This window comes from Neolamprologus brichardi, chromosome 3 (assembly GCF_056152115.1).
Source record: "Neolamprologus brichardi isolate AB-2024 chromosome 3, ASM5615211v1, whole genome shotgun sequence".
NCBI classification, from domain to species: domain Eukaryota; kingdom Metazoa; phylum Chordata; class Actinopteri; order Cichliformes; family Cichlidae; genus Neolamprologus; species Neolamprologus brichardi.
Genome location: NC_142106.1, coordinates 7693071 through 7717192, shown reverse-complemented (window position 1 = coordinate 7717192; position 24122 = coordinate 7693071). Strand labels below are relative to the sequence as shown.

At 42.0% G+C, this 24122-nt stretch overlaps 1 pseudogene; it reads left to right on the top strand.

Moving 5' to 3' along the window:
• The first annotated feature begins 302 nt into the window (after nt 1–302).
• On the top strand, nt 303–1507 carry LOC148103336 (uncharacterized; annotated as a pseudogene).
• Nucleotides 1508–24122: the final 22615 nt, after the last annotated feature.

Genomic DNA, 24122 nt, shown 5'->3' with positions numbered 1-24122 from the left:
ATTAAAGACACAATTACAGTCAATCAATCAAGTAACAGTGTGCTGTGCTAATAAGACTTTCCAGACAATTACTTGGCCATCAAAGGGATCTCATTGTTGAAAGGCTTTAGTTAGTTAAGGCGGAAACTGCTCAGTGATCCTGCTAAGACACCTGCGGCAACACTGAGGGAGCTGCTGGAATTTCTGGCAAGTACTGTTGTGTACTAAATGTAATAATCTATTTTCAACATGTCTGGACTAAGAGGGAATGATTGCAAGACAAAAGCTTTCTTTCCAAGCCTGGTTCAGGCATAAGCCTTCAGATGGCAGCAGGACTCGTGGAGCAGACAACAGACTCGAAGGAGTGCGTAAGAGTGTCGTAATACTAAAGATCTCAGGACAGTGCTGAGTGCAAGTGAGGCAGTGGATATATACAATAAGTTGGGTCATACAACACACTAGAATACAAAAGCACAGGTCTATTTACAGGGACAAAAATTCAATGATTAAACAAAAAATAAAGCAGGACACGAGTTACACACTATGGGTTTTTGCACTGTGATGTATTCTACGGCTGTGACTATGATACAGGGACGAGGAGCTATGGAGAGCATACAGTGATGAACTCTGAGGCTATGAACTATGACCCGTGACAAAACACAATGAAGAAGTACACGCTAAGCCAGGGCATTTGGGGAGGTGAATCCAGGAGCAGGGCACAATAACGGGGTGGACAAAGGCATTCTGTAAGACTGCAACAGAGGAGAAGCGTGTCCGCATGGGATTCCAATGACTGCCTGCACCGGTGAATGATAACAACTTATATGCAAGCAGGAGGAGATAATTTCCAGGGAGGTCTGGGTGAATAGTGGCAACTTTGATCCAATGGTGAGCAGGTAGGCAGACAGGAGAGCTGCACCTCCACCCGCCAGTCTGTCAAGCTAATCAAGTTTGCAGATGACACCACCGTTATTGGACTCATCTCGGACGGGGATGAGTCTGTCTACAGGAGGGAGGTTGAACATCTGGTGTCCTGGTGCAGCCACAACAACCTGGTGCTGAATGCCCAGAAGACAGTGGAGATTATTGTGGACTTCAGGAAGCGCACAGCCCCACTCCCCCCCATCATCCTGACTGACACCCTCATCACCTCTGTGGACTCATTCCGCTTCCTGGGTACCACCATCACCCAGGACCTGAAGTGGGAGCCCACCATCACCTCCGTCATTAAGAAAGCCCAGCAGAGGATGTACTTCCTGAGGCAGCTGAAGAAATCCAACCTGCCAACACGGACGATGATGCAATTCTACACGGCAATGATCGAGTCCATCCTCACCTCCTCCATCACCGTGTGGTATGCTGGAGCCACCATCAGGGACAAACAGAGACTGCAGCGTGTTGTGCGCTCTGCCGAGAAGGTGATTGGCTGCAGACTCCCATCTCTGCAGGACCTGTACACCACCAGGACACTGGGGCGTGCAGCTCGGATCACAACTGACCCTTCTCACCCTGGACACAGTCTGTTTGACCTGCTCCCCTCAGGCAGGAGGCTCCGGTCCATTCGCACCAGAACCTCTCGCCATAAGAACAGTTTCTTCCCCTCTGCTGGTGGACTCATGAACAATAACCATATGACTGTTCCCACCACTAACACATGACCCTACACTGTGTTCACTGCATCATTCCACGTTTGCACTGATCACCACCTGCACTCATGTATATATTTATCTACTTAGCACTTTTAATTCTTATTTTTATGTTTATTTAAGCATTATCTGACAGTTGCTGATGGCTTGATGAGCTGTCTCCCGCACCAGGGCACTTCCTTGTCATAGGTCACTCCATGTCCAAAACATCTGGGAGAGTGAACGTAAACACACACAGGGAGAGAGCACTGGCTCCCTAGACGCAGGTAGTGACAAACAAAGTATTAGTTTGAGGGTCTTATACAAAAGTCTTATTGGAATTTTTGTCCCCCAACAGATTTTTTTGTTTTTCAGTTGAATTGTAAAGGTTCATGATGATTGTAGCACCCTCAAGGATTGACGTACGCACGATGTAGTATAGAACAGGGTTTATTCTGGTCTTGGCAACCCGTGAGAACTGCTCACGGACAAAACAATAAAACAAAAACATCACATCAAAATGCGCTCTTGTACGTAGTGTCAATCAATCAAAAATCCTTAATTACAGAAAATAAAACACTTAAAATACACAAACCTCGTGAGCTGACATCCAGGAGGTGCTAAATAATCCTTTATGGCCTTATTGCCTTATCTTCCATCTTCTTTGTCAATTATTTCCACTCTTTAAACAACATTTTCTCCATGTGTGGAGCTAACTGTGAGCTGCCGCATGCAGACACCGTGCGCTAGCAAAAGACAAGTGGCTGGGTGGAGACCCAAACAGCAAAGCTGTACCCTACATAGTTCACCACCAGAGGGCGCAAAGGAACAAAATCCAGACATACAGCTAAACAAATATCAAATGCAACAAACATCAAATGCAAAAGACCGTTACAATGATCATAGGAAGTGTTTTAAAAACATTTATTGTGGTCTTATTTTAACATCACACAAACCTAGTATTTTAGCATGAGTGTGTACTTTTTATATCCACTGTACATGCTAATATTAAGTTTAATGGTCACCATAGTACAAGCCAAATAGTTTAGCACCAGGCTGAATGGCCTATCAAGAGTTTTACTCATTGTTGTATTGGTTACTTTAAGTCAGGAGAAATGATAATTGACTTATAAACACAAACACAGTAGTTCCCACCAACTACTAAATCCATCAAACTTTAATCACACCTCACAATCATAATTATGTTGTTATTATTATTTCTTGAAACAGCTGCTCTGTGAATGTTTTCTCAAACAAACAAGAAATGGTGATTGTTGGAGACTTTATCAGTCATGGATTAATACACATTTGTGCTTGTGGCAGCATTATGATGTTTGAGTCAGAAATGACTGTGTGTGTTCACATGGTGAAGAAGAAATAACTAAGCAGGACTATTTCAGACTTTAGTGATGTACTTTAGGAGGAATGAAATATCTATTTTTTTTGTCCAAATGTGAATGATCTGTATTTTCTTTGGGCTGCATATGCATATGCATGCAGTGGGTCTGAGAGCTTCAGCTCAGCTACAGGTCCACTACATATTACAGGGCAACCGTGGTTCAGGGGGTTGGGACCCTCATCTGTAACTGGAAGGTTGCCGGTTCCATCCCCCAGCTCTCTCTGTCCTGGTCATTGTGTCCTTGGGCAAGACACTTCACCCTACTGCCTACTGGTGCAATAATTCAATCTAATATTATTATATCACTGGGATCTCAGGTGTGTTGTGACTTTAGCAGTACTGAGCAGCAAATAACAATAAACTTATATAACCCATTTAGGTCTAATATTTGAGATTAGTACGCACAAGTTCTCAGCATATATGAGACATAAAGACACAGGTTGAATAAAACAAGTATCTTTATTACAATTATAGACTTTGACTGTTCTGTATATAAAACCACAGGAGCGACATCCTGTTGTTAACTGTAGTCAGTCCGACGTGGGTGAGCGTTCTTGTTGTGAGAACATGTTTGTCTTGTGCCCTGTGGTCAAAGGTGTCAGTGTGTTTAACTGCAGCTTTGTGGTTATCCACACGTCTTTTACACAGAAAGCCCCCCCCCCCATTTCTTTGTATACAGGTGCTATTTTACAACTGAGGTGTTAAGATGAGAAAAAAAAACAGTCTGAAGCTGCTGCAGTCTATAATATGCATCACTTAATGCTGCATGCAGCGTGGTATCGCAGAGAGTATCCAGGAACTACAATGTTGGTAATTGTAATATTTTAGTTTTCTTCAGCATTACTTAAAATTAAATTTATTAAATTAAAATTAAAATTAAAAGTGCAGTTTTAAGCAATTAATGATACAAGGAAAAAAATCACAAAAACCACACATTCATTTCATTAAATTTTATTTATACAGCACCAGATCACAACAAAGGTAGATCTAGATTGTGAGGTGATCTATATAAGGTATATCCTATAGATCCTATAATACATACAGAGAAAAACAATCACTTGAACCTCATGAGCAAGAACTTGGTGACAGGGGGAAAAAAAACTCCCTATTAACAGAAAGAAATCTCCAGTAGTAACAGGCCCAGGGAAGTTGGCCATGAGCATACTTAATGCATCATGGGAATCCCCAAACAGCCTATAGACAGAAAAGACATCAGGAACCAGAAGCCGACGAGAAACAACAACGGAAGCCAGGCACGTGGGGAAATACACAGCAATCTTGGTACACAATGGGCAGAGGAAAACACACGACTTAAATACACAGAGGAGTAATGAGGAAGTAGGAATACATGAGGAACACAGCTTGAAGAGATTGAACCTATCAAGATGAGGAGGATGCCAAATTAAATACACTAACAGAGGACACGAGACTGTCAAAGTAAAACAGGAAACATGAGACAGGCACAGAGACATGACTGACTGGGGAGACAGAGGGATGGATACAGGAGATGCACGACCATGGAGACAGTAGAGATAGAGATAAAACATGGAATACATGGAAGGGACAATAATAGAAACATAGGAACTAGAAACTATTAAAGTACAAGCATAAAAACAATCAAGAGAACCAGAACCATGAATAACAAAAAATGAAAAAAATAAAAACTGAAAAAAACTGAAACACAAACACTGGGTCAGACAATGACCTAATTGCTGCCACACCAGCTTCTCGGCCTGCGCTTCGAGGATTCTGATAGTTAGATTGATAGACTTGGGAGTGTTTATTCATTCAAGCTAACATAATCAGCTGAAATCAGCTGTGGCTGGCTTCAGTGGTGTGATGACACCGAAAATATTCTCAAAGAGATACCACAGTATTTCTTCATTGACTGGCCAGAAAAACTTGTTGAGCCCAATTTTGTGTATGCAACCGACCTCAGCAAGTGTCTGTGAAGGTTCTCAGTCATCCAGGTCATCGTAGTCAAAGGAGCTTGCAAAGAAAAGCGTCTGGACTTCTTTAAGTTGCTTGAAGATGTTTCACCTCTCATCCGAGAAGCTTCTTCAGTTCTAAGGTCAAATGGTGGAGAGTCCCAGATATAAACCTAGTGGGAGTGTCCCCCCACAGAGGGACAAAAGGACCCCCTGATGATCCTCTAATCACATGAGCCAAGGTGTGAAACTGGGTGTGGGTCCCAATCAGCCAGAGTTTCGGGTGAGTTCATTGTGAAACCTGGCCCCACCTTATCATGCGAATTCCTGAGGTCAGATGATCCAGGGTGTGAGTGGGCGTTAACGCGTCTGGGAAGGGATCTCAAAACTGGACTATAGATGGCAGAGAGTTGGTGTCGTAAACCACCGCCTCTGTTCAAAGATGGTCGCTCACAGTGGACATAAATGGCTTCTTTCACTCCTCTTTCAAACCATCTGTCCTCTCTGTCCAAAATGTGAACATTGGCATCCTCGAAAGAGTGTCCTTTATCCTTAAGATGCAGATGGACAGCTGAGTCTTGTCCTGTGGAGGTGGCTCTTCTGTGTTGTGCCATGCGCTTGTGAAGTGGCTGTTTGGTCTCTCCAATGTAGAGGTCTGGGCATTCCTCGCTGCACTGTACAGCATACACCACATTGTTAAGATAAGATAAGATAAGATAAAACTTTATTAATCCCTCGGGTGGGTTCCTCTGGGAAATTTGTTTTCTAAAAAGCACAGCACCGACAGAAGTTACAGAGTTAAGAATATCATATATATATATATATATACACACATATATAAATACAAAGACATATATAGATAAAATATACAAAGGGGATAAATAGAATAAATAGGAATAAAAATAAAAATAAAAATACAAGTGAATTGCACATTTCAAGTATGGAGTCTATTGCACTGCTGATTATTAACAAAAAGTATTGCACAAAAGGTGATTGCACAGTGAAGTGAAGAGGCACTACAGCTTAGTTGTTCCCCCCTCCTTTGTCCTCCTGTTTCCCCTCCCTCTCCCCTCCAGAGAGGAGTTAAACAGTTTGATGGCGTGTGGGACAAAGGAGTTTTTAAGTCTGTTGGTTCTTGTCTTTGGGAGAAGCAACCTGTCACTGAACAGACTCTTCTGGTTGTTTATGGCCGTGTGCAGAGGATGCCCAGCATTGTCCATAATGTCCAGCAGTTTCTTTAGTGTCCTTTTCTCTGCCACTGACACCAGAGTGTCCAGCTTCATGCCGACCACAGAGCCAGCCTTCCTGATCAGTTTTTCCAGCCTGGATGAGTCCTTCTTTGCTGTGCTGCTCCCCCAGCACACCACAGCATAGAAAAGTACTCCAGCAACCACCGACTGGTAAAACATCCTCAGGAGCTTCCTGCAGATGTTAAAAGACCTCAGCCTCCTGAGGAAGTACAGTCGGCTTTGGGCTTTTTTGTACAGGTGCTCTGTGTTGCATGACCAGTCCAGTTTATTGTCCACCCACAGCCCGAGGTACTTGTACTTTTTGACCACCTCCACCTCCTCCCCCTCTATCTGAACCGGCAGTGGACCTGCTCTGGACCTCCCAAAGTCCACAACCAGTTCCTTAGTCTTTGAGGTGTTGAGTTGCAGGTGGTTTGTGTGACTCCATGCGACAAAGTTCCTCACCAGACTTCTGTACTCCTCTTCCTGGTCATCCCAGATACACCCCATGATGGCTGTGTCGTCTGCAAACTTCTGAATATGGCATAATTCAGAGTTGTAGCAGAAGTCAGAGGTGTACAGGGTGAAGAGAAGAGGGGACAGCACAGTTCCCTGTGGTGCTCCTGTGCTGCTGACCACAGTGTCAGACGTGATGTCCTTTAGCCTGACGTACTGTGGCCTGTCGGTGAGGTAGTCGGAGATCCAAGCCACCAGGCAGGGGTCCACCTCCATCCTGTTCAGTTTCTCCTGGAGCAGACAGGGCCGGATGGTATTAAAGGCACTGGAAAAGTCAAGAAACAGGATCCTGACCGTGCCTTTTCCCCCATCGAGGTGTGAGTGGGCTCTATGCAGGAGGTACAAGATGGCATCCTCCACTCCGACACCCGGCTTGTAGGTGTCTAAGAGGTAGAAGTACAGTAACTAGAGGAAAGTGAAATAAAGTTTGAAAGCCTAGTCTAAAAAAAAGTTAAAAGTTAAGAAAAAGTGCGGTGTTGCAGAGCTACTTGGAAAGGCTGCCGTCACTCCAGCGCCATCTTTGACATAAGTTTGTGTTTTGGAGTTTTGTCTTTCGGGTGAACCAGTTTTTGTCTGAGTGTGTTGCTGGGTCTGAAGTACACCGGGATGTCATGCTTGGAGAAAACTCTCCTGAGTTTTTCTGATACACCGGCTACATAGGGGATGACAATGTTGTTGCGTCTGTCCTTCTTATCCTCCCTCGCTGGTGTCTGATCTTCTTTTCTGTGCCTCTTTGCTGACTTTAAGAACGCCCATCTAGGATAGCCGCACGTTTTGAGTGCTTCCTTTACATGTGTGTGTTCCTTCTTTTTCCCTTCAGGCTTAGAGGGAACATGTTCTGCCCGGTGGTGTAGGGTCCTAATTACTCCAAGTTTGTGTTCCAGAGGGTGATGGGAGTCTGTGGGGGGACACTCCCACTAGGTTTATATCTGGGACTCTCCACCATTTGACCTTAGAACTGAAGAAGCTTCTCAGATGAGAGGTGAAACGTCTTCAAGTAACTTAAAGAAGTCCAGACGCTTTTCTTTGCAAGCTCCTTTGACCTCAGCAAGTGTTTCACTTGTATCTGTGATGACACCTGGGTAGAGGTCACTACCACACTTTACCACACACCATTCACCAACAACTTCAGGACTTTGCTACTGAATTTCTGTGGCTGTGGGTGCTGTCTGTTGATGATTGAATGTGAAATGCTTTGCATTAAAGCACTGACAGGTCAAAATTTGATTTATTGTGCACAGGCAGCTGATATCCCTGTATGTCAGTTCTCCCTAGGTAAGGGTCACTGCCTGATGTATCCTTATAGTAGATGGAATTGATGGCACATCTTGGACACCTTCTGAATTGTTTATCTACTGCTTCATCACTGACAAAAAACAACTTGATTACTGTTTCTGTCTTTTGCCAGTAAACGGTAAACAGTTGTGCAGGAATCCATTTGCTGACCACACAAATGGAGATCAACAGGTTTTCGGGGGTTTTGTCCTTAACTTTGTTTTCCTGTGTTGTAGTTGTGTGTCTTGTTTTGAAAGAAATATTTATGTGTTACCATAGCGACCAGGGAGCATTAAGTGGCAGAGAGGAGAATGTTACTATCAATGTCGTTGATGCATTTCAGGAAGAAACACATTTACACAGTGAATTCACATTTATTATTAAATTTACCAAATACTACAGTTTTTGTCTTGGTTGTATTTATCCATGACACCTTAAAGGCCGATCCGTGAAAATATAGTCGGACATTAAACCGGTCCGTGGCACACAAAAGGTTGGGGATCACTGCAGTGTGATTTTATTGTGCAGACAGTGATCCAGCTGCTGTCTATTCAGCAGTGAGAACTGACGAAGTCAGTTATGGACAAATAACCATCAGACCAAACAAGACCAGAGGTACAGCTGCTTTTTAACTTTAACGTTGGACAGAGATGAGCTTTATGGTTACTTCATTTCCAGCCAGCCAGCACGCTAAGCTAATGTAATGTTTCTTCTGCCATCTTAGCTTAGCATAATAAACTAAATACACAAGCTGCATACACACTGGACAGGTCACCAGTCTGTCACAGGGCTAACACGGAGAAACAGACAACCATTTACAACCACAGTCAAACCTATGGGCAATTTTGAATCATCAGTTAACCAAATCTCTTTTGATTTATGACTTTACTAGCTTTTTCATGAACGTCTTAAAAAGTGTGAGCAGTATGGAAGCTCTGTGATTTGTATCTGAGCTGGTTCCCAGTAAAGTCTGAACTGGGACTGTGTGTGATGCAGAGAGGTGGAGATTGGAGGTCTTGATTGAACTACAAAGCTTGTAAACATGTTTCCTGTTGTTTGAACTGTGTGTGTTTGTGTTCAGACTTTAAACCAGAGCCAGACGTCGTCTACTCTTCACTGAAGTAGTCCACCAGTCCAACCGCTGACGTCCAGCTGCTGGTTTCTAACTGGTCCACCCAGTACCTCAGACCAGAGGACATCCACATGTTACAGATTTTTACGTCTTATGTCTTTCTATCACCAAATTAGATTCATATAGTTCACAAAAAAGTGATGAAAATATTTTTAAATGTGTATTATACAGGTATATAGACACACACCTCTATAATGAAATCGTCCTCTTGTTTCGTGTCCTCAGTAAAATTACTGTCTTTGTTTGTCAAATGCTGATCAACAGTTTAGTTTCCCTGTAAGATTAACAAACATTAGCCTCATCTGTTTCTCTCGTGTGGTTCTGTGGGTTTCACAAAGGTGTCACAGATAAAATCTGACTTGTTCTGGTCTGGTTGTGGCTAACCGATGCACATGTTTTTTCACTGAAGAAAAAAAAGAATAAATATTAAACCACAACCTAAAAGAAGCCAGAGCATCAATCAGTGTCTTTAAACCTTCATTGCAGGATGTTTGTGTTTGAGACTAAAGAGTTTAAGCTGTTTGTCACCCAAAAAACAACTGGCAGCTGCTGACATGGCGAAAAGTTGAATTTTAGTAACTTTTTAATTTTTTTCTTACAAAAAATAAAAATAAAGATAATTCTGTTAGTAGTTAAATTGAATCTTTTTTTTTTCTTTTTTTTTCTTATTAAAGCAATATAGCAACTTGGGCACAGGGAATAAACAACTTTTTTAACTAAAATAACAGTGGCATTTTACAGTTGTGCTTTATGAAATTACATAAATAAGGAGGTGATAAACCTATGGCAAGAACAGGTGACCAGTGTTCTTGAATAGTTGACTTTAGTTTTCACAAAGCTTTGTATTTTAATTATTGCTCCTCCCTTTTGGACACATTCATAGTGTCTTTTGTAGTAGTTTAAGAAGAAAACATAACTGAAGTGTCTGATAAAACAAAATTTCATGAACATGTGACTCTAGCTCGCGTCTCCTGGACCAGCTCAGAGCTCCTGTTAAACCTTTGAAGTTTGAAATGGCCATTAGTCAAAATTAAAATCTTTGCGCTCTACTGGTAAAACTGGAAGTTACAGTGTAATGGCTGCCTCATGACCAGTGTTGGTCAAGTTACTTGAAAAAAGTAATTAGTAACTAATTACTGATTACTTCCCCCAAAAAGTAATCCCGTTACTTTACTGATTACTTATTTTCAAAAGTAATTAATTACTTAGTTACTTAGTTACTTTTTAAAAACACGATTTACAACCTGAATAGGTGATAAAGCGATAGATCTTTCAGCCCAATTCTACTTTTTCTACATAATCCATCATACAAAATGTAATCAAATGGAAAAGTCTCTTTTTAAAACTTGTTTTATTAGTTTTAATCTTTTAACTTTATGTATCAAGTAAAAATTTAATTATCTGCAACATTCTCTGACTAGAAGAAATTAGTTTAACATTTAAACGTATTTTCTGCACATTCCAGCACATAAAATAAAATATTTTGTGTGTTTACACTCAGTCTTTCAAATAGATGCAAGTAAAACACAGCAGAAAATAAATAAAGTCAAAGACTAGCGGTCCTGTTGCTCTATTTTCACCTGTAAAGCAGGAGTGGGGTAGGCGGAGGGTTACCCTGGTGCAGGTGTGCCGCGGTCAGTGGAAGAATCCGCGAGTTTCTCTGTGAGTTTCCCATTACGTCGTAGCTACTCGGTGCTTGTTTGGAAGTTTAGGGGTTTTTTCGCTGTAAAAAGAAGTTTTCTTCCCACGCACAACGGACACTAATGTTTTTGTCACTTTTTATGGAATCAAACTCAAAGTAAGGTCAGTACTTCCACGCTTTAAACGCTGCACGCTCATACTCTCTCTGCACTCGATATATGATCCATTGTTGATCTGCACACAGCTGTTGTCACGAACGTCGCACTCGGTTACGTCACTGTCATGAGACATTCTCACAAAAAATCACGGTTTTAGTAACGCAGTAACGCAGCGTTCCTACGGGAAAGTAACGGTAATCTAATTACCGTTTTTGCAATAGTAATCCCTTACTTTACTCGTTACTTGAAAAAAGTAATTGGATTACAGTAACGCGTTACAAGTAACGCTTTACTGCCCATCTCTGCTCATGACTGACAATAGTTTAACACTTTATTGTCAAGTCAATTAGTTTTAGTTAAAGACTCCTCTTGGTGAGTAAAATTCACTAATTTCAAAGATCAAACCCTTAGTATTCACTAACTGAACTATTTTATATTCTCTGTCCAGGTGGTTACTCCACAGGCTGATAAAATTTTAATGCAGTTTTTGGATTTTTTGGTTTTCATGATCGTTTTTGCTGTGCTATAAATAGTTTCTCCTTAAAGGAGTTCAGTGACATTGATCCTCCTCCATGAAGCTGTCCAGACTGCTTATAGATGCGAATTTTAACTTAAACATTAACAAAGACTGTGACCTTTTTGCCAGATTTATCAACAGCTTTATCAGCATCATGGATTCTTTTTGTTTTACCCAGCATTTGTCACACATAACAAAGGACACACACTGGATGTTGGTTTTATTTTTGATTTGAATGTTCACTCTTTGCTCTGAGGACATTATTATTGTTAATTTTCTGATGTCTTCTCCATGGAGCAATGATAGCATTCCCCTTTGAACATTTTAAAATGTCTTGATGCATGCTCAACCATCCGGGTAAGTAAATCTCCAAAACCTCCAAATGTTGATTCTGTTCATCTGGACGTAGCGTTTTGCTGGAGAAACGTTTCGTCACTCATCCAAGTGACTTCTTCAGTCTCAGCTGACTGCAGGTTCCCCCAATCTTATAAATAATGAAAATTTGCATAATTAAAATTAAGAAACTGACCTCCCAGCCCATTGTTCCTCAGTGAGCTGGTTTCAGTCATTATGCAAATCATGGGTACAATGAACCCTTCTTCTTGGTTGGCAACCAATGTTAAGGCACTTTACCGCCCCCTGGCTCACAGCTCAGTGGACATTTAGATGAGAAAATATATATTTGACACATTTAATGAAAATACTAATAAAATAAAATAAAAATAAATAAATGTTCCCTTTAGAATTTTTTTGCTCTTTTTTGCTCTATAAAATAGTTGTTTTCTTTTACAAGCATTCATCTTAGCAGTAGGATTTACATTAAAAGAGAAACAAATTAAGTTTGAGTGAAAATATACATTTACAGTTTTTTAATATACATTTTTATTACAGCAAATCACTCAGGTCTCGCTCACCCCCTCCTTCCTGTGCTGAATCATAGACCGAGCGAACGAATCACTCACTCACTCACCCCCTCCCTTCTGGGTCACAGCTTCTTCTTCTTTTTGGTTGGCAACCAATGTTAAGGCGCATTACCGCCCCCTGGCTCACAGCTCTGTGGACATTTAGATGAGAAAATATATATTTGACACATTTAAGGAAAATACTAATAAAATACAAATAAACAAAATAAATGTTTATTAAGCAATTTTGATAGGAAATTGCTTAATTTTAGAAATGTTTTTGGGGTTTTTTGCTCTATAAAATAGTTGTTTTTTTTTTAGAATCATTCATCTTAGCTGTGTGATTTACATGAAAAGAGAAACAAATTAATTTTGAGTGAAAATGTAAATTTTTTGCACTCTCTGGTCAACTGACTCAGTGACTCAAATGACTCAAGAAACCAGATTCATTTTGGTGAGTGACTCATTAAAACTCGATTCAGTAAAAAGAATCGAATTTACCATCACTACTCGCAGCGCAGGCTTGCCGCTGCTAAAACTAAACAGAGCTCCCTGAAAGGCACAGCCAATCACATTGGCCGTATTTGTCACATGACGTAGGACTCCAGTAGAGAACGTAATTTAACTCTTTCTGGACCGCTGGGTGAATGAGACGTTGACAGATCGTTTTTTCCTTTCTATCGGGTTTGTTTTTCTTTACTCGAAGACATCAAATTATTGGTGGGGACATGTCCCTTCCGTCCATGCCAAATCTACGACCTTGATTTAATTGTTTAATTATGGCAGTCCATACGCGTCTCCAGCGGATTCTGGAATACCAGAAAATACAAGTTTACCTCATATGCCACGAGCGAGATCAATAACTCTTTTATTTTTTTATTTTCTCTATTTAGCTGGCTAACATTTTCAGTGAGACATTTGATGACTCCCTTAGCGTGGCATTTTCAGCAGCGAGCGTTTTCCACCTGCTGCTGGCTGAACTCCAGGGATTCTCGCAAGGATTTAAATTCCCGCTGTAGAGTCTCCACCAAGGACAGCCTTGCATCGAAACTGGACAATCGTTTGTTGATTGACTCTAGGATGTCTGCAATATCTTTGTCGGCTGGCGATGTTGTGCCGGGGGAGTCTGCCAGGCAACATCTTTTCAATGACGGCGTCTCAGTTTTGCCCCGGGAAGACTCTGAGCCTTCGACATTACGAGATCCTGGAAGCACCGATCCATGTAATCTTGGAGAGCCTCCTCCCCGTCGTTCACCAGGGTGTTGGAGATGATTTAGACAAATGTTGTTAGTTATAAGACAATTGATAAGTGTATTTGGTAAAATTGAAGCTTAAAGAAATTTGTTCAATTCTAAGCTACCATTCGCTTTAATTTTCCGCCAAAATCTCTGGCGTCAGACGTCAGTTAGAACATGAGTTGCTTACCTTGTCCGTCACTTCCATGTCATGTATGCGCCTCTCACTGTGAACCTGAATTGAATATTCAGAAGAAAATGAATGGATAGACTGACATTTGTTTAAATACTTCTAGAAATCTGAGCTATTGGTGTGTCCTTGGATTTTGTGGTAATAATATTAGAGCTAGCAATCTTTCTTACAGAATCTCTACTCTGAGTCATGTTACCTGAGATTAATTCTATGTTTACCTGAAGGCCTGGACAAATGTGCTGTGTGAAGGATGTAAATCAAACCAGATCTTAACCATTTACAGTTAAGCAACATATTCATATTTAATTGAAATACGAACCAATGTTTTTTTGATTGCTGATTCCAATATGGAAATCCTGTTTGGCTTTTTGTCATTTTAATTCTCTTTTCAGTTCAAATTCAAATTCAAATTTTATTTGTCACATACACAGTCATACACAGTACAATATGCAGTGAAATGCTTACACAACTGCTCGTGACCTAAAGAAAAAAAGAAAAGGCTATAAATAAGATAGGAAATAAATATGAAAAAGGGTAAATTTAACTAGGAAGGAATAAAATAAAATAAAATATATAAATTAAAGTTGAAAATAAAATAACTGTACAACAAAATACACAATACACAGTATAGAAATATATAAGAATGTATGAAGAAATATATATATACAATAACAGCAGCTATACAAGTATTAAATGGAAATGAAGAAATATAATGTCCAGTGTTGTGCAATCCACATTTGTAAGTGTCTTGTGCAGTGCAAATATGCTTAAAGTGATTTAAGTGATGAAGTGAAAACAATGTCCAGAATGCACTGTGTGGTGGTGTGATTGAGAGACTGTATCGCCTGCGGGAAGAAGCTCCTCCTCAGTCTCACTGTGTTGGTCTTCAGGGAGCGGAATCGCTTTCCTGACCTCAACAGAGAGAACAGTCTGTTGTTGGGATGGCTGAGGTCCATCACAATCTTTCTGGCCTTGGTCCAGCACCGCCTGCTGTAGATTGAGTGCAGGTCAGGCAGCTCGGAGCGGATGGTGCGCTCAGCTGATCGCACAGCCCTCTGTAGAGCTCGTCTGTCTTGCATGGTGCTGTTCCCGAAACAGGTTGAGATGTTTCCCGTCAGGATGCTCTCTATGGTGCACGAGTAAAAGTTCCTGAGCACCTTGGAGGGCAGTTGGAAGTCTCTCAAGCGTCTGAGGTGGTAGAGACGCTGACGGGCCTTTTTCACCACGGTGTTGATGTGACAGGACCATGACAGGTCCTGCGTGATGTGAACTCTGAGGTATTTGAAGCTGTCCACTCTCTCCACTGGGTACTCGTTGATGACGGGGGTCTGGTAGTTCCTCTCCTGCTTAGTGCTGAAGTCCACTATCAACTCCTTTGTCTTACTAATGTTTAGAAGGAGGTTGTTCCTCTGGCACCAGTTCTCCAGATTCCTAATCTCCTTCAGGTAGGCCGCCTCGTTGTTGTCAGTGATCAGGCCCACCACGACGGTGTCATCAGCAAACTTGATGATGGTGGTGGAGCTGGTAGTGGCCACACAGTCATATGTGTACAAAGAGTACAGCAGGGGGCTCAGAACACACCCCTGGGGGGCTCCAGTGCTAAGAGTGGTGGAGGCTGAGACATGTCCACCCATCCTTACTGCCTGTGGTCTGCCAGTTAGGAAGTTGGAGATCCACTGACAAATAGATGAGCTGAGTCCCAGGTGCTCCAGTTTGGTGGTGAGTGTGGAGGGAATTATGGTATTAAATGCAGAGCTGATACGACCTGGGATGCCGTCTGGTCCTGCTGCTTTCCTGGTGTTCACTCTCTTGAAGGCTCTCCTCACGTCATGCTCGGAGATGACGAGCAAGTTTCCGGTGTTGGCAGTATCTTCCTGTCTGCAGCCGTTAGTGCCGCTAACACTAGCATCGAGCATAGAAAGTGTTCAGCTCATCTGCCAGAGTCACGTTCCCGTTCGTCATACCGGTTGTTGGTGCTTTATAATCCGTTATTGTTCTTAGTCCCTGCCACAGGCTCCTAGAGTCACTCTGTTGGAGTTGTGACTCTAGTTTCCTCCCGTAGCGCTGCTTCGCCTCTTTCACCTCCTTCTGCACGTCATATGATGCGGCTTTGTACGGGTCCATGTCCCCCGTCGTGAGTCCCGTGTTGTAGGCAGCGGTGCGGGATCTCAGAGCGTCGCGGCTGGTTTTATCCACCCATGGCTTCTGGTTGGGAGACGTTGTGATAGTCTTTGTCTCCACGGTATCATCCGCTAGTTTCCCGATGAATCCCACAACCGCTTTCGTAAACATGTTGACGTCATCATTGGAGCTGTTTCTGAACATGTCCCAGTCTGCGTCGTTGAGTGCGTCCTGTAACGCGGCCACCGATTGGTCCGTCCAGCACGCGACCTTCCTCTGAACCGGAACTTCCTGTTTCAGCCTTTGTTTGTATTTTGGCATGAGGAAGATGGCGGCGTGATCCGATTTGCCAAACGGAGGGCGAGATTGTGCCTTGTAGCCGTCCTTGACCGTAGTGTAGCAGTGGTCCAGTGTCCTTTCACTTCTGGTGGCAGGTGATATGTTGATGAAAGTTCAGCGCTGCGGGTTTGAGGTTGGCACTATTAAAGTCCCCCGTCACAATAAGCACGGCGTCCCGGTGTTGTGTCTGGTGCTGTGTGAGTGCCTCAAGCAGCTCGCTTAAGGCGGTGACCGTGTCCGCTTGTGGTGGAATATAAACGGCACTTTTAATGACCGATGTAAACTCTCGAGGTAGATAAAAAGGACGACACATGATGGACAGTAGTTCCAGATTTGGTGTGCAGGAGCGTTTGAGAGGAACAACGTTCGCACTGTTGCACCAATTGTTGTTCACCATTAAACACACGCCGCCTCCCCTTGACTTCCCCGAGTCCCGTGTCCTGTCCATGCGGTGAACCGAGAAGAACTTGACCGGCTGGATGGCGTGGTCCGGCACCGCTGGGTTCAGCCATGTCTCGGTGAAGCAGAGGAGATTGCAGTCCCGAATGTCTCTCTGGAACTTTATCCTGGCCCTGAGGTCATCAAGCTTGTTCTCCAGTGACTGGATGTTGGCGAGCAGGATGCTAGGCAGAGGTGTGTGGTGTGCACGAGCTCTCAGCCTGTTCCTGACGCCATCTCGTTTCCCTCGAGGCCGCCGTTTCGCGTCTCGTCCTTTGTTCTCCCTCAAGATCTCACTCGGCTACATTGCCAGCTCGGATCCAGAGTTAAAAACTTCGAATTGTGAGTACATTGTGTACCAATAGAAACAAGAGTGTCACTGTCATACCTAATGTATCCAATGGTGATGATTTTGCCGATTTAAAAACGCTGAAAACTAACTTAAAAAACAAAAACAAAGAAAAGGTGGTCGGAGCAGTCGTGATGGCAGCCGACCTCACCGGCACCATCTTTTGCCAGAACAGTTCTCCACAGTCACTGTCCACATGGGTCAGTGGGGCCAAGAAGCACTCTGCTAATGTGTGGACTCAGACCAACAACATCCAGCAACACCCATACAGCATTTTCTATCTCCCAGCATTTTCCCAGTTTTTTGTTTGTCTTTGACTGGACAGTCAGATGTTTGTTGAGGCTGGAGGAACAGCCTCACACTTGCAGAGGTAAGTCAAATTGCAGAGATCCTGTTGGGTGCAAACACGAGAGACTGCAGAACACAACACAACAGCCACTCAAGAGCCATTTTACTTGCAAGGGGAGACTGCACTCAGAAAGCTAACACAAGCACACCTGTAGCCAGCTCCAAACTTCAGTCTCCTCTCACAGTCTTTTATTCAGCCCAGTTACACAACCCCCCCATCATAAAACCCCTGTGGGGTGCCATAAAAACTAAGGCACTGTGTGTGTGTGTGTGTGTGTGTGTGTGTGCGCGTGTGCATGTCTCTGTATACATGACTTCCTGCCACACAATATATGCTTACAACTGTTTAACCACATTTCCTAGTTATTCAAAGGTAATGTCCTCACACCCGTATATGGCTTAACTTTAATGGTTCACCATATTCAAGCATAGGCGAGCCCCTAAATACCCAGGGGTATCCCTCAGAAGATAAGGAAACCTGAATCTCACAAGGAATGTGCCTGCACTTTTCAATTCTATTCTATTCTATTCTATTCTATTCTATTCTATTCTATTTATATAGCACCAAATCACAACAAAAGTCGCCTCAAGGTGCTTTATATTGTACAGTAGATACAGAGAAAAGCCCAACAATCATATGACCCCCTATGAGCAAGCACTTTGGTGACAGTGGGAAGGAAAAACTCCCTTTTAACAGGAAGAAACCTCTGGCAGAACCAGGCTCAGGGAGGGATGGCCATCTACTGCGACCGGTTGGGGTGAGAGAAGAAAAACAGGATAAAGTCTTGCTGTGGAAGAGAGACAGAGGTTAATAACAGATATGATTCAATGCAGAGAGGTCTATTAACACATAGTGAGTGAGAAAGGTGACTGGAAAGGAAAAACTCAATGCATCATGGGAATCCCCCGGCAGCCTACGCCTATTGCAGCATAACTAAGGGAGGATTCAGGGTCACCTGGTCCAGCCCTAACTATATGCTTTAGCAAAAAGGAAAGTTTTAAGCCTAATCTTAAAAGCAGAGATAGTGTCTGTCTCCCGAATCCAAACTGGAAGCTGGTTCCACAGAAGAGGGGCCTGAAAACTGAAGGCTCTCCCTCCCATTCTACTTTTAAATACTCTAGGAACAACAAGTAGGCCTGCAGTGCGGGAGCGAAGTGCTCTAATAGGGTGATATGGTACTACAAGGTCATTAAGATAAGATAGGGCCTGATTATTTAAGACCTTGTATGTGAGGAGCAAGATTTTGAATTCAATTCTGGATTTAACAGGAAGCCAATGAAGGGAAGCCAATACAGGAGAAATATGCTTTCTCTTTCTAGTCCCTGTCAGTACTCTTGCTGCAGCATTTTGGATTAACTGAAGGCTTTGCAGGGAGTTTTTTGGACATCCTGATAATAATGAATTGCAGTAGTCCAGCCTGGAAGTAATAAATGCGTGAACTAGTTTTTCAGCATCACTCTGAGACAGGATATTTCTAACTTGCGCAAGATGTTGCGCAAATGGAAGAAAGCAGTCATACATATTTGTTTAATATGTGCGTTGAAGGACGTCCTGGTCAAAAATGACTCCAAGGTTCCTCACAGTGTTACTGGAGGCCAAGGTAATGCCATCCAGAGTAAGAATCTGGTTAGATACCATATTTCTAAGATTTTCAGGGCCGAGTACAATAACCTTAGTTTTATCTGAATTAAGAAGCAGAAAGTTAGCGGCCATCCAGGTCTTTATGTCTTTAAGACATTCCTGCAGTTTAACCCTTTAAAGCCAGTCGGAGCAGGCTTATTTATATTAGCACGCTCTGTTTTGCATAACTATTTTAAAATCCCAGTAGCACTGCAACCACATAAGCTAGCGCAATATTTTTTTTTGCATATGAAACCGGAGGAGTTGCACTTACATCTTATGCCATCAGCTTGTCCTAAGTCACAGTTTCCTTCCACATATAGCTTTGCAAAAACTGCATAAAAAGCACTTGCAGCAACAAAAAACATAATATTCCAGAAACACGTTTTGCCAATCCGATCAGCGGTTTGTAACACTTCCTACGTCCATCAGCGCGAACTATCGCATGTCCACCATGTCCTGCCCGAAACCGGAAGTGACGTAATTTTGCGGAAATGTAGTTTTTACCATCAGGGCCTTTCTGTTTGTTTCACGGACTTTCTGTGTCGTTTCTGGGATGCTTGGGACTCATATTGCACTGCTGGAAATAGTTTATTTTGATGCATATGCTGCTTTTTTTTTTTTGCAAATTTGCATTATAATATTTATTTTCATTTTTCCTGCAGTATATAAGAATTGGTGTATTTCAAAAATAAAACTATGTAGACACTCAAGATAAATTTCCTGTGGTGGGAAACAATTTTGTGCAACTTTTTTGTATTTACAGTTTTGAGGGATAAGCCTCTTAAATTTCTCTAACTAGAAATATATGTTAAAAAAACAAAAACAATTTTCAATTTTTTGTAGTTTATTGCACTTTTTTGCAATTTATGTAATTACTATGCACTTAATGCAGACATATTATTAAAATTTGGCTATAAAGGTTGTATTGATGTATATCAACTTGAAATGAACCCAAAAATGGCACTACAGCATGTAAAAATATAATATAAGCTCTTGTGGACTTGGTTCTATGGTAGGTCTTAAAGGGTTAGAATAGACTAAAAATGAACTGCAGGTTCCTGTGTTATCTGGCTTCATGGACAGATAGAGCTGGGTATCATCTGCATAGCAGTGAAAATGTATGCTATGTCTTCTAATGGTGCTGCCTAGGGGAAGCATGTATAGTGTAAACAGAATTGGTCCTAGCACTGAAACCTGTGGAACACCATAATTAACCTTAGTGTGTGAAGAGGACGCTCCATTTACATGTACAAATTGGAGTCTATTAGATAGATATGATACAAACCACTGCAGCGCAGTACCTGTAATACCTACAGCATGTTCTAATCGCTCTAATAGGATATTATGGTCGACAGTATCGAACGCTGCACTAAGGTCTAGCAGGACAAGCACAGAGATGAGTCCACTGTCAGAGGCCATAAGAAGATCATTTGTAACCTTCACTAAAGCTGTTTCTGTGCTGTGATGAACTCTGAAACCTGACTGAAACTCTTCAAATAAGCCATTCCTCTGCAGATGATCTGTTAGCTGTTTGACAACTACTCTTTCAAGGATTTTTGATATGAAAGGAAGGTTGGAGATTTGCCTATAATTAGCTAAGACTGCTGGGTCTAGAGATGCTTTTTGAGTAAAAGTTCAACTACAGCCACCTTGAAGGCCTGTGGTACATAGCCAATTATTAGAGATAGGTTGATCATATTTAAGATTGAAGAATTAATTAATGGCAGGACTTCTTTGAGCAGTTTTGTAGGAATGGGGTCTAAAAGACACGTTGATGGTTTGGAGGAAGTAATTATTGAAGTTAACTCAGAAAGATCGATTGGAGAAAAAGAGTCTAACTTAACATCAATGGTACTAAGAGTAGCTGTAGATAATATTACATCTGTGAGATGATTATTGGTAATTTTTTCTCTAATGATTAAAATTTTATTTGTGAAGACGTTCATGAAATCATTACTAGTTAAAGTTAAAGGAATGGTTGGCTCGACAGAGCTCTGACTTTTGTAAGCCTGGCTACAGTGCTGAAGAGAAACCTGGGGTTGTTCTTATTTTCTTCAATCAGTGACGAATAGTAAGATGTTCTGGCTTTGCGCAGGGCTTTCTTATAAAGCAGCAAACTGTTTCTCCAGGCTAAATGATGATCCTCTAAATTTGTGACACGCCATTTCCTCTCCAGCTTACGAGTCATCTGCTTTAGGCTACATGTTTGAGAATTATACCACGGAGTCAGGTACTTCTGATTTGAGGCCTTAGTTTTCACAGGAGCTACAGTATGCAGAGTTGTACGTAGTGAGGAGGTAAAATTATTAACAAGATAATCGACCTCTGATGGGGTAGCATTCAGGTAGCTGCTCTGCTCTATGAGCATTGAAGATGTTAACAGTGAGTGGATTATATTCTTAAACTTAGTTAAACTCACTTAAACATTACGGCCTCCCCACCATTCAACAGGCCAGGAAGGAGAACAATAGAATATGTAAACATGCTGTTTTAGACAAGGTTTACAAATTTAAGCACAAAAATGACACTTTTAACCAAATCACTCCAACAGATCCCTCCCACCCTGACCTTTATGTGGTAGATTTCTTATCTGAAACAGTAATATTTCAGTGACTGTTGCTTATACCACAGGTTAATTCACTCTACTGATCCCTGGTGGGAGAATCATCACCTCTGCCAACAAAGCCTGCTGGATGTTTGTTTACAGTCTGATGATGGGACATCTCCAAGCATGACATCCCGGTGTACTTCAGACCCAGCAACACACTCAGACAAAAACTGGTTCACCCGAAAGACAAAACGCCAAAACACAGACTTAACAATGTGGTGTATGCCGTACAGTGCAGCGAGGAATGCCCAGACCTCTACATTGGAGAGACCAAACAGCCACTTCACAAGTGCATGGCACAACACAGAAGAGCCACCTCCACAGGACAAGATTCAGCTGTCCATCTGCATCTTAAGGATAAAGGACACTCTTTCGAGGATGCCAATGTTCACATTTTGGACAGAGAGGACAGATGGTTTGAAAGAGGAGTGAAAGAAGCCATTTATGTCCACTGTGAGCGACCATCTTTGAACAGAGGCGGTGGTTTACGACACCAACTCTCTGCCATCTATAATCCAGTTTTGAGATCCCTTCCCAGACGCCTTAACGCCCACTCACACCCTGGGCCATCTGACCTCAGGAATTCGCATGATAAGGTGGGGCCAGGTTTCACAATGAGCTCACCCGAAACTCTGGCTGATTGAGACCCACACCCAGTTCCACACCTTGGCTCAGGCGATTAGAGGATCATCAGGGGGTCCTTTTGTCCCTCTGTGGGGGGACACTCCCACCAGGTTTATATCTGGGACTCTCCACCATTTGACCTTAGAACTGAAGAAGCCTCTCGGATGAGAGGTGAAACGTCTTCAAGTAACTTAAAGAAGTCCAGACGCTTTTCTTTGCAAGCTCCTTTGACTACGATGACCTGGATGACTGAGAACCTTCACAGACATGATGGGACATCATGCTCTGCATCTCCAAAGTTTGATTGTTATTCATACACAGTAATGTGAAGTATGCTCATATCTAGTATAAGTGGACCAACCTGAGTCTGTTTGAGTCTGAATGTTGGATGTTGTGTATCTCATGTTCTCTGGGCTTTGTTGTCCTCAGTCTTTTTGCAGGATTAGAAAACAAAACCAGGAGGCCCGTAAATGTTTCTTCTTGAGTTGGATGATAATAAGACCATGACACGGGATGCCACCTTTGGTCTTGTGATGAAACAAAGCTCAGGAAGAAGTGTGATTAAATGGTACCCACATGTGTGCTACTGAGAAGGATGTACAGGGGTACCTGCAGCTAAATCCAAGCCTCCTGTTAGTTGCAGCTGCAGAACGCTATAAGACTGAGACAGCTGAGGCATCAAATGTTTGATTAAATGGATGAAAAAGAGAATTTTCTTCCCATTAATTATCACTTTTTAAAATCTTTAGCAACTTCAAGTCTGTCAGCATGTTGAGGTTACAGAAACAATGAAGGCAGCTTGACTTCATAGAGTTGTTTGCAGTTTTCTGCCATCATGATCTCCCCTGAAGTTTATCACTATTACCCAAGCAGTAAGTCGACAGTGTAATGATAACAGCAAATCCTTATTTGCCTAGTATCATGTTTTATGTTGTTAATACTCCTAGACTGTAGGGGGAGTTAGATAGCTAGAGGAAGGTACCTCTGTGCGGACTGTGATGGCGAAGCTTTGTTTACATGTGAACCACAGTTCGATAAAATACCTTCTCTTCAAGTAATGGTGTCGTTCTTGAGAACCTACAACAACATAAAGAAACAAGACACACAGTACTGATAATGATGATTACGACATTGGTCACGGTGGCAGAATATGCAATATTAGACAACACAAGACCAAAATGGGGAAATGGATTCAAACCTTTCTTATCTTTCTTTTTTTCCATCCTGATGATTAGCAGAGCGTTTTGGGGTTTCAGAGATACTTCAGAAAAAACTGTAAGTGTTTAAAGTTACCTATTTCAGGTAATCTGACAGGTTGACTGAAGTCTGTGAAAACTCATCACATTAAATTAATTCAATGTGTTTTATCATCTGAATAGCCAAAACCTGTCAGACTTTATCTGACACAATATAAAGAAGAAAATCTACTCAATCAAAAAGACAAAATGTATTCCATTACTCGACTCTTATGAAACTAATTATTTGATGCTGTTCGTTCTCCTGCGTCTTTGTTCCTCACAAAGGTGGACAAAGTTCTCCAGAATAGCTTTGGTTTTATAGAAGCTACAGCAATATACACACAATATACATTTTTATACAGTGATATCCAGTGTTGAAAAGGTTACTTTTAAAATGTATTCCATTACAGAATACAGAATACATGTCCCAAAATGTATTCTGTAACGTATTCCGTTACGTTACTCAATGAGAGTAACGTATTCGGAATACTTTGGATTACTTAATATATTATGCTGTTTACAACAACATGAATGTACTATTGCTGTGTGATTTATTACTGTTACTGAAGGTCCACGGCTCCGAACCATAAAGGGACCTCTGGCTAATACGTTGTCGGGCTCGTAGCCGAAAACTAGCTTTACTTTGTTGTCTGGGTCAACTTTGCTAGCCAGAGACAGAGAGAGGCGTTGAACGGCTGCTCCAA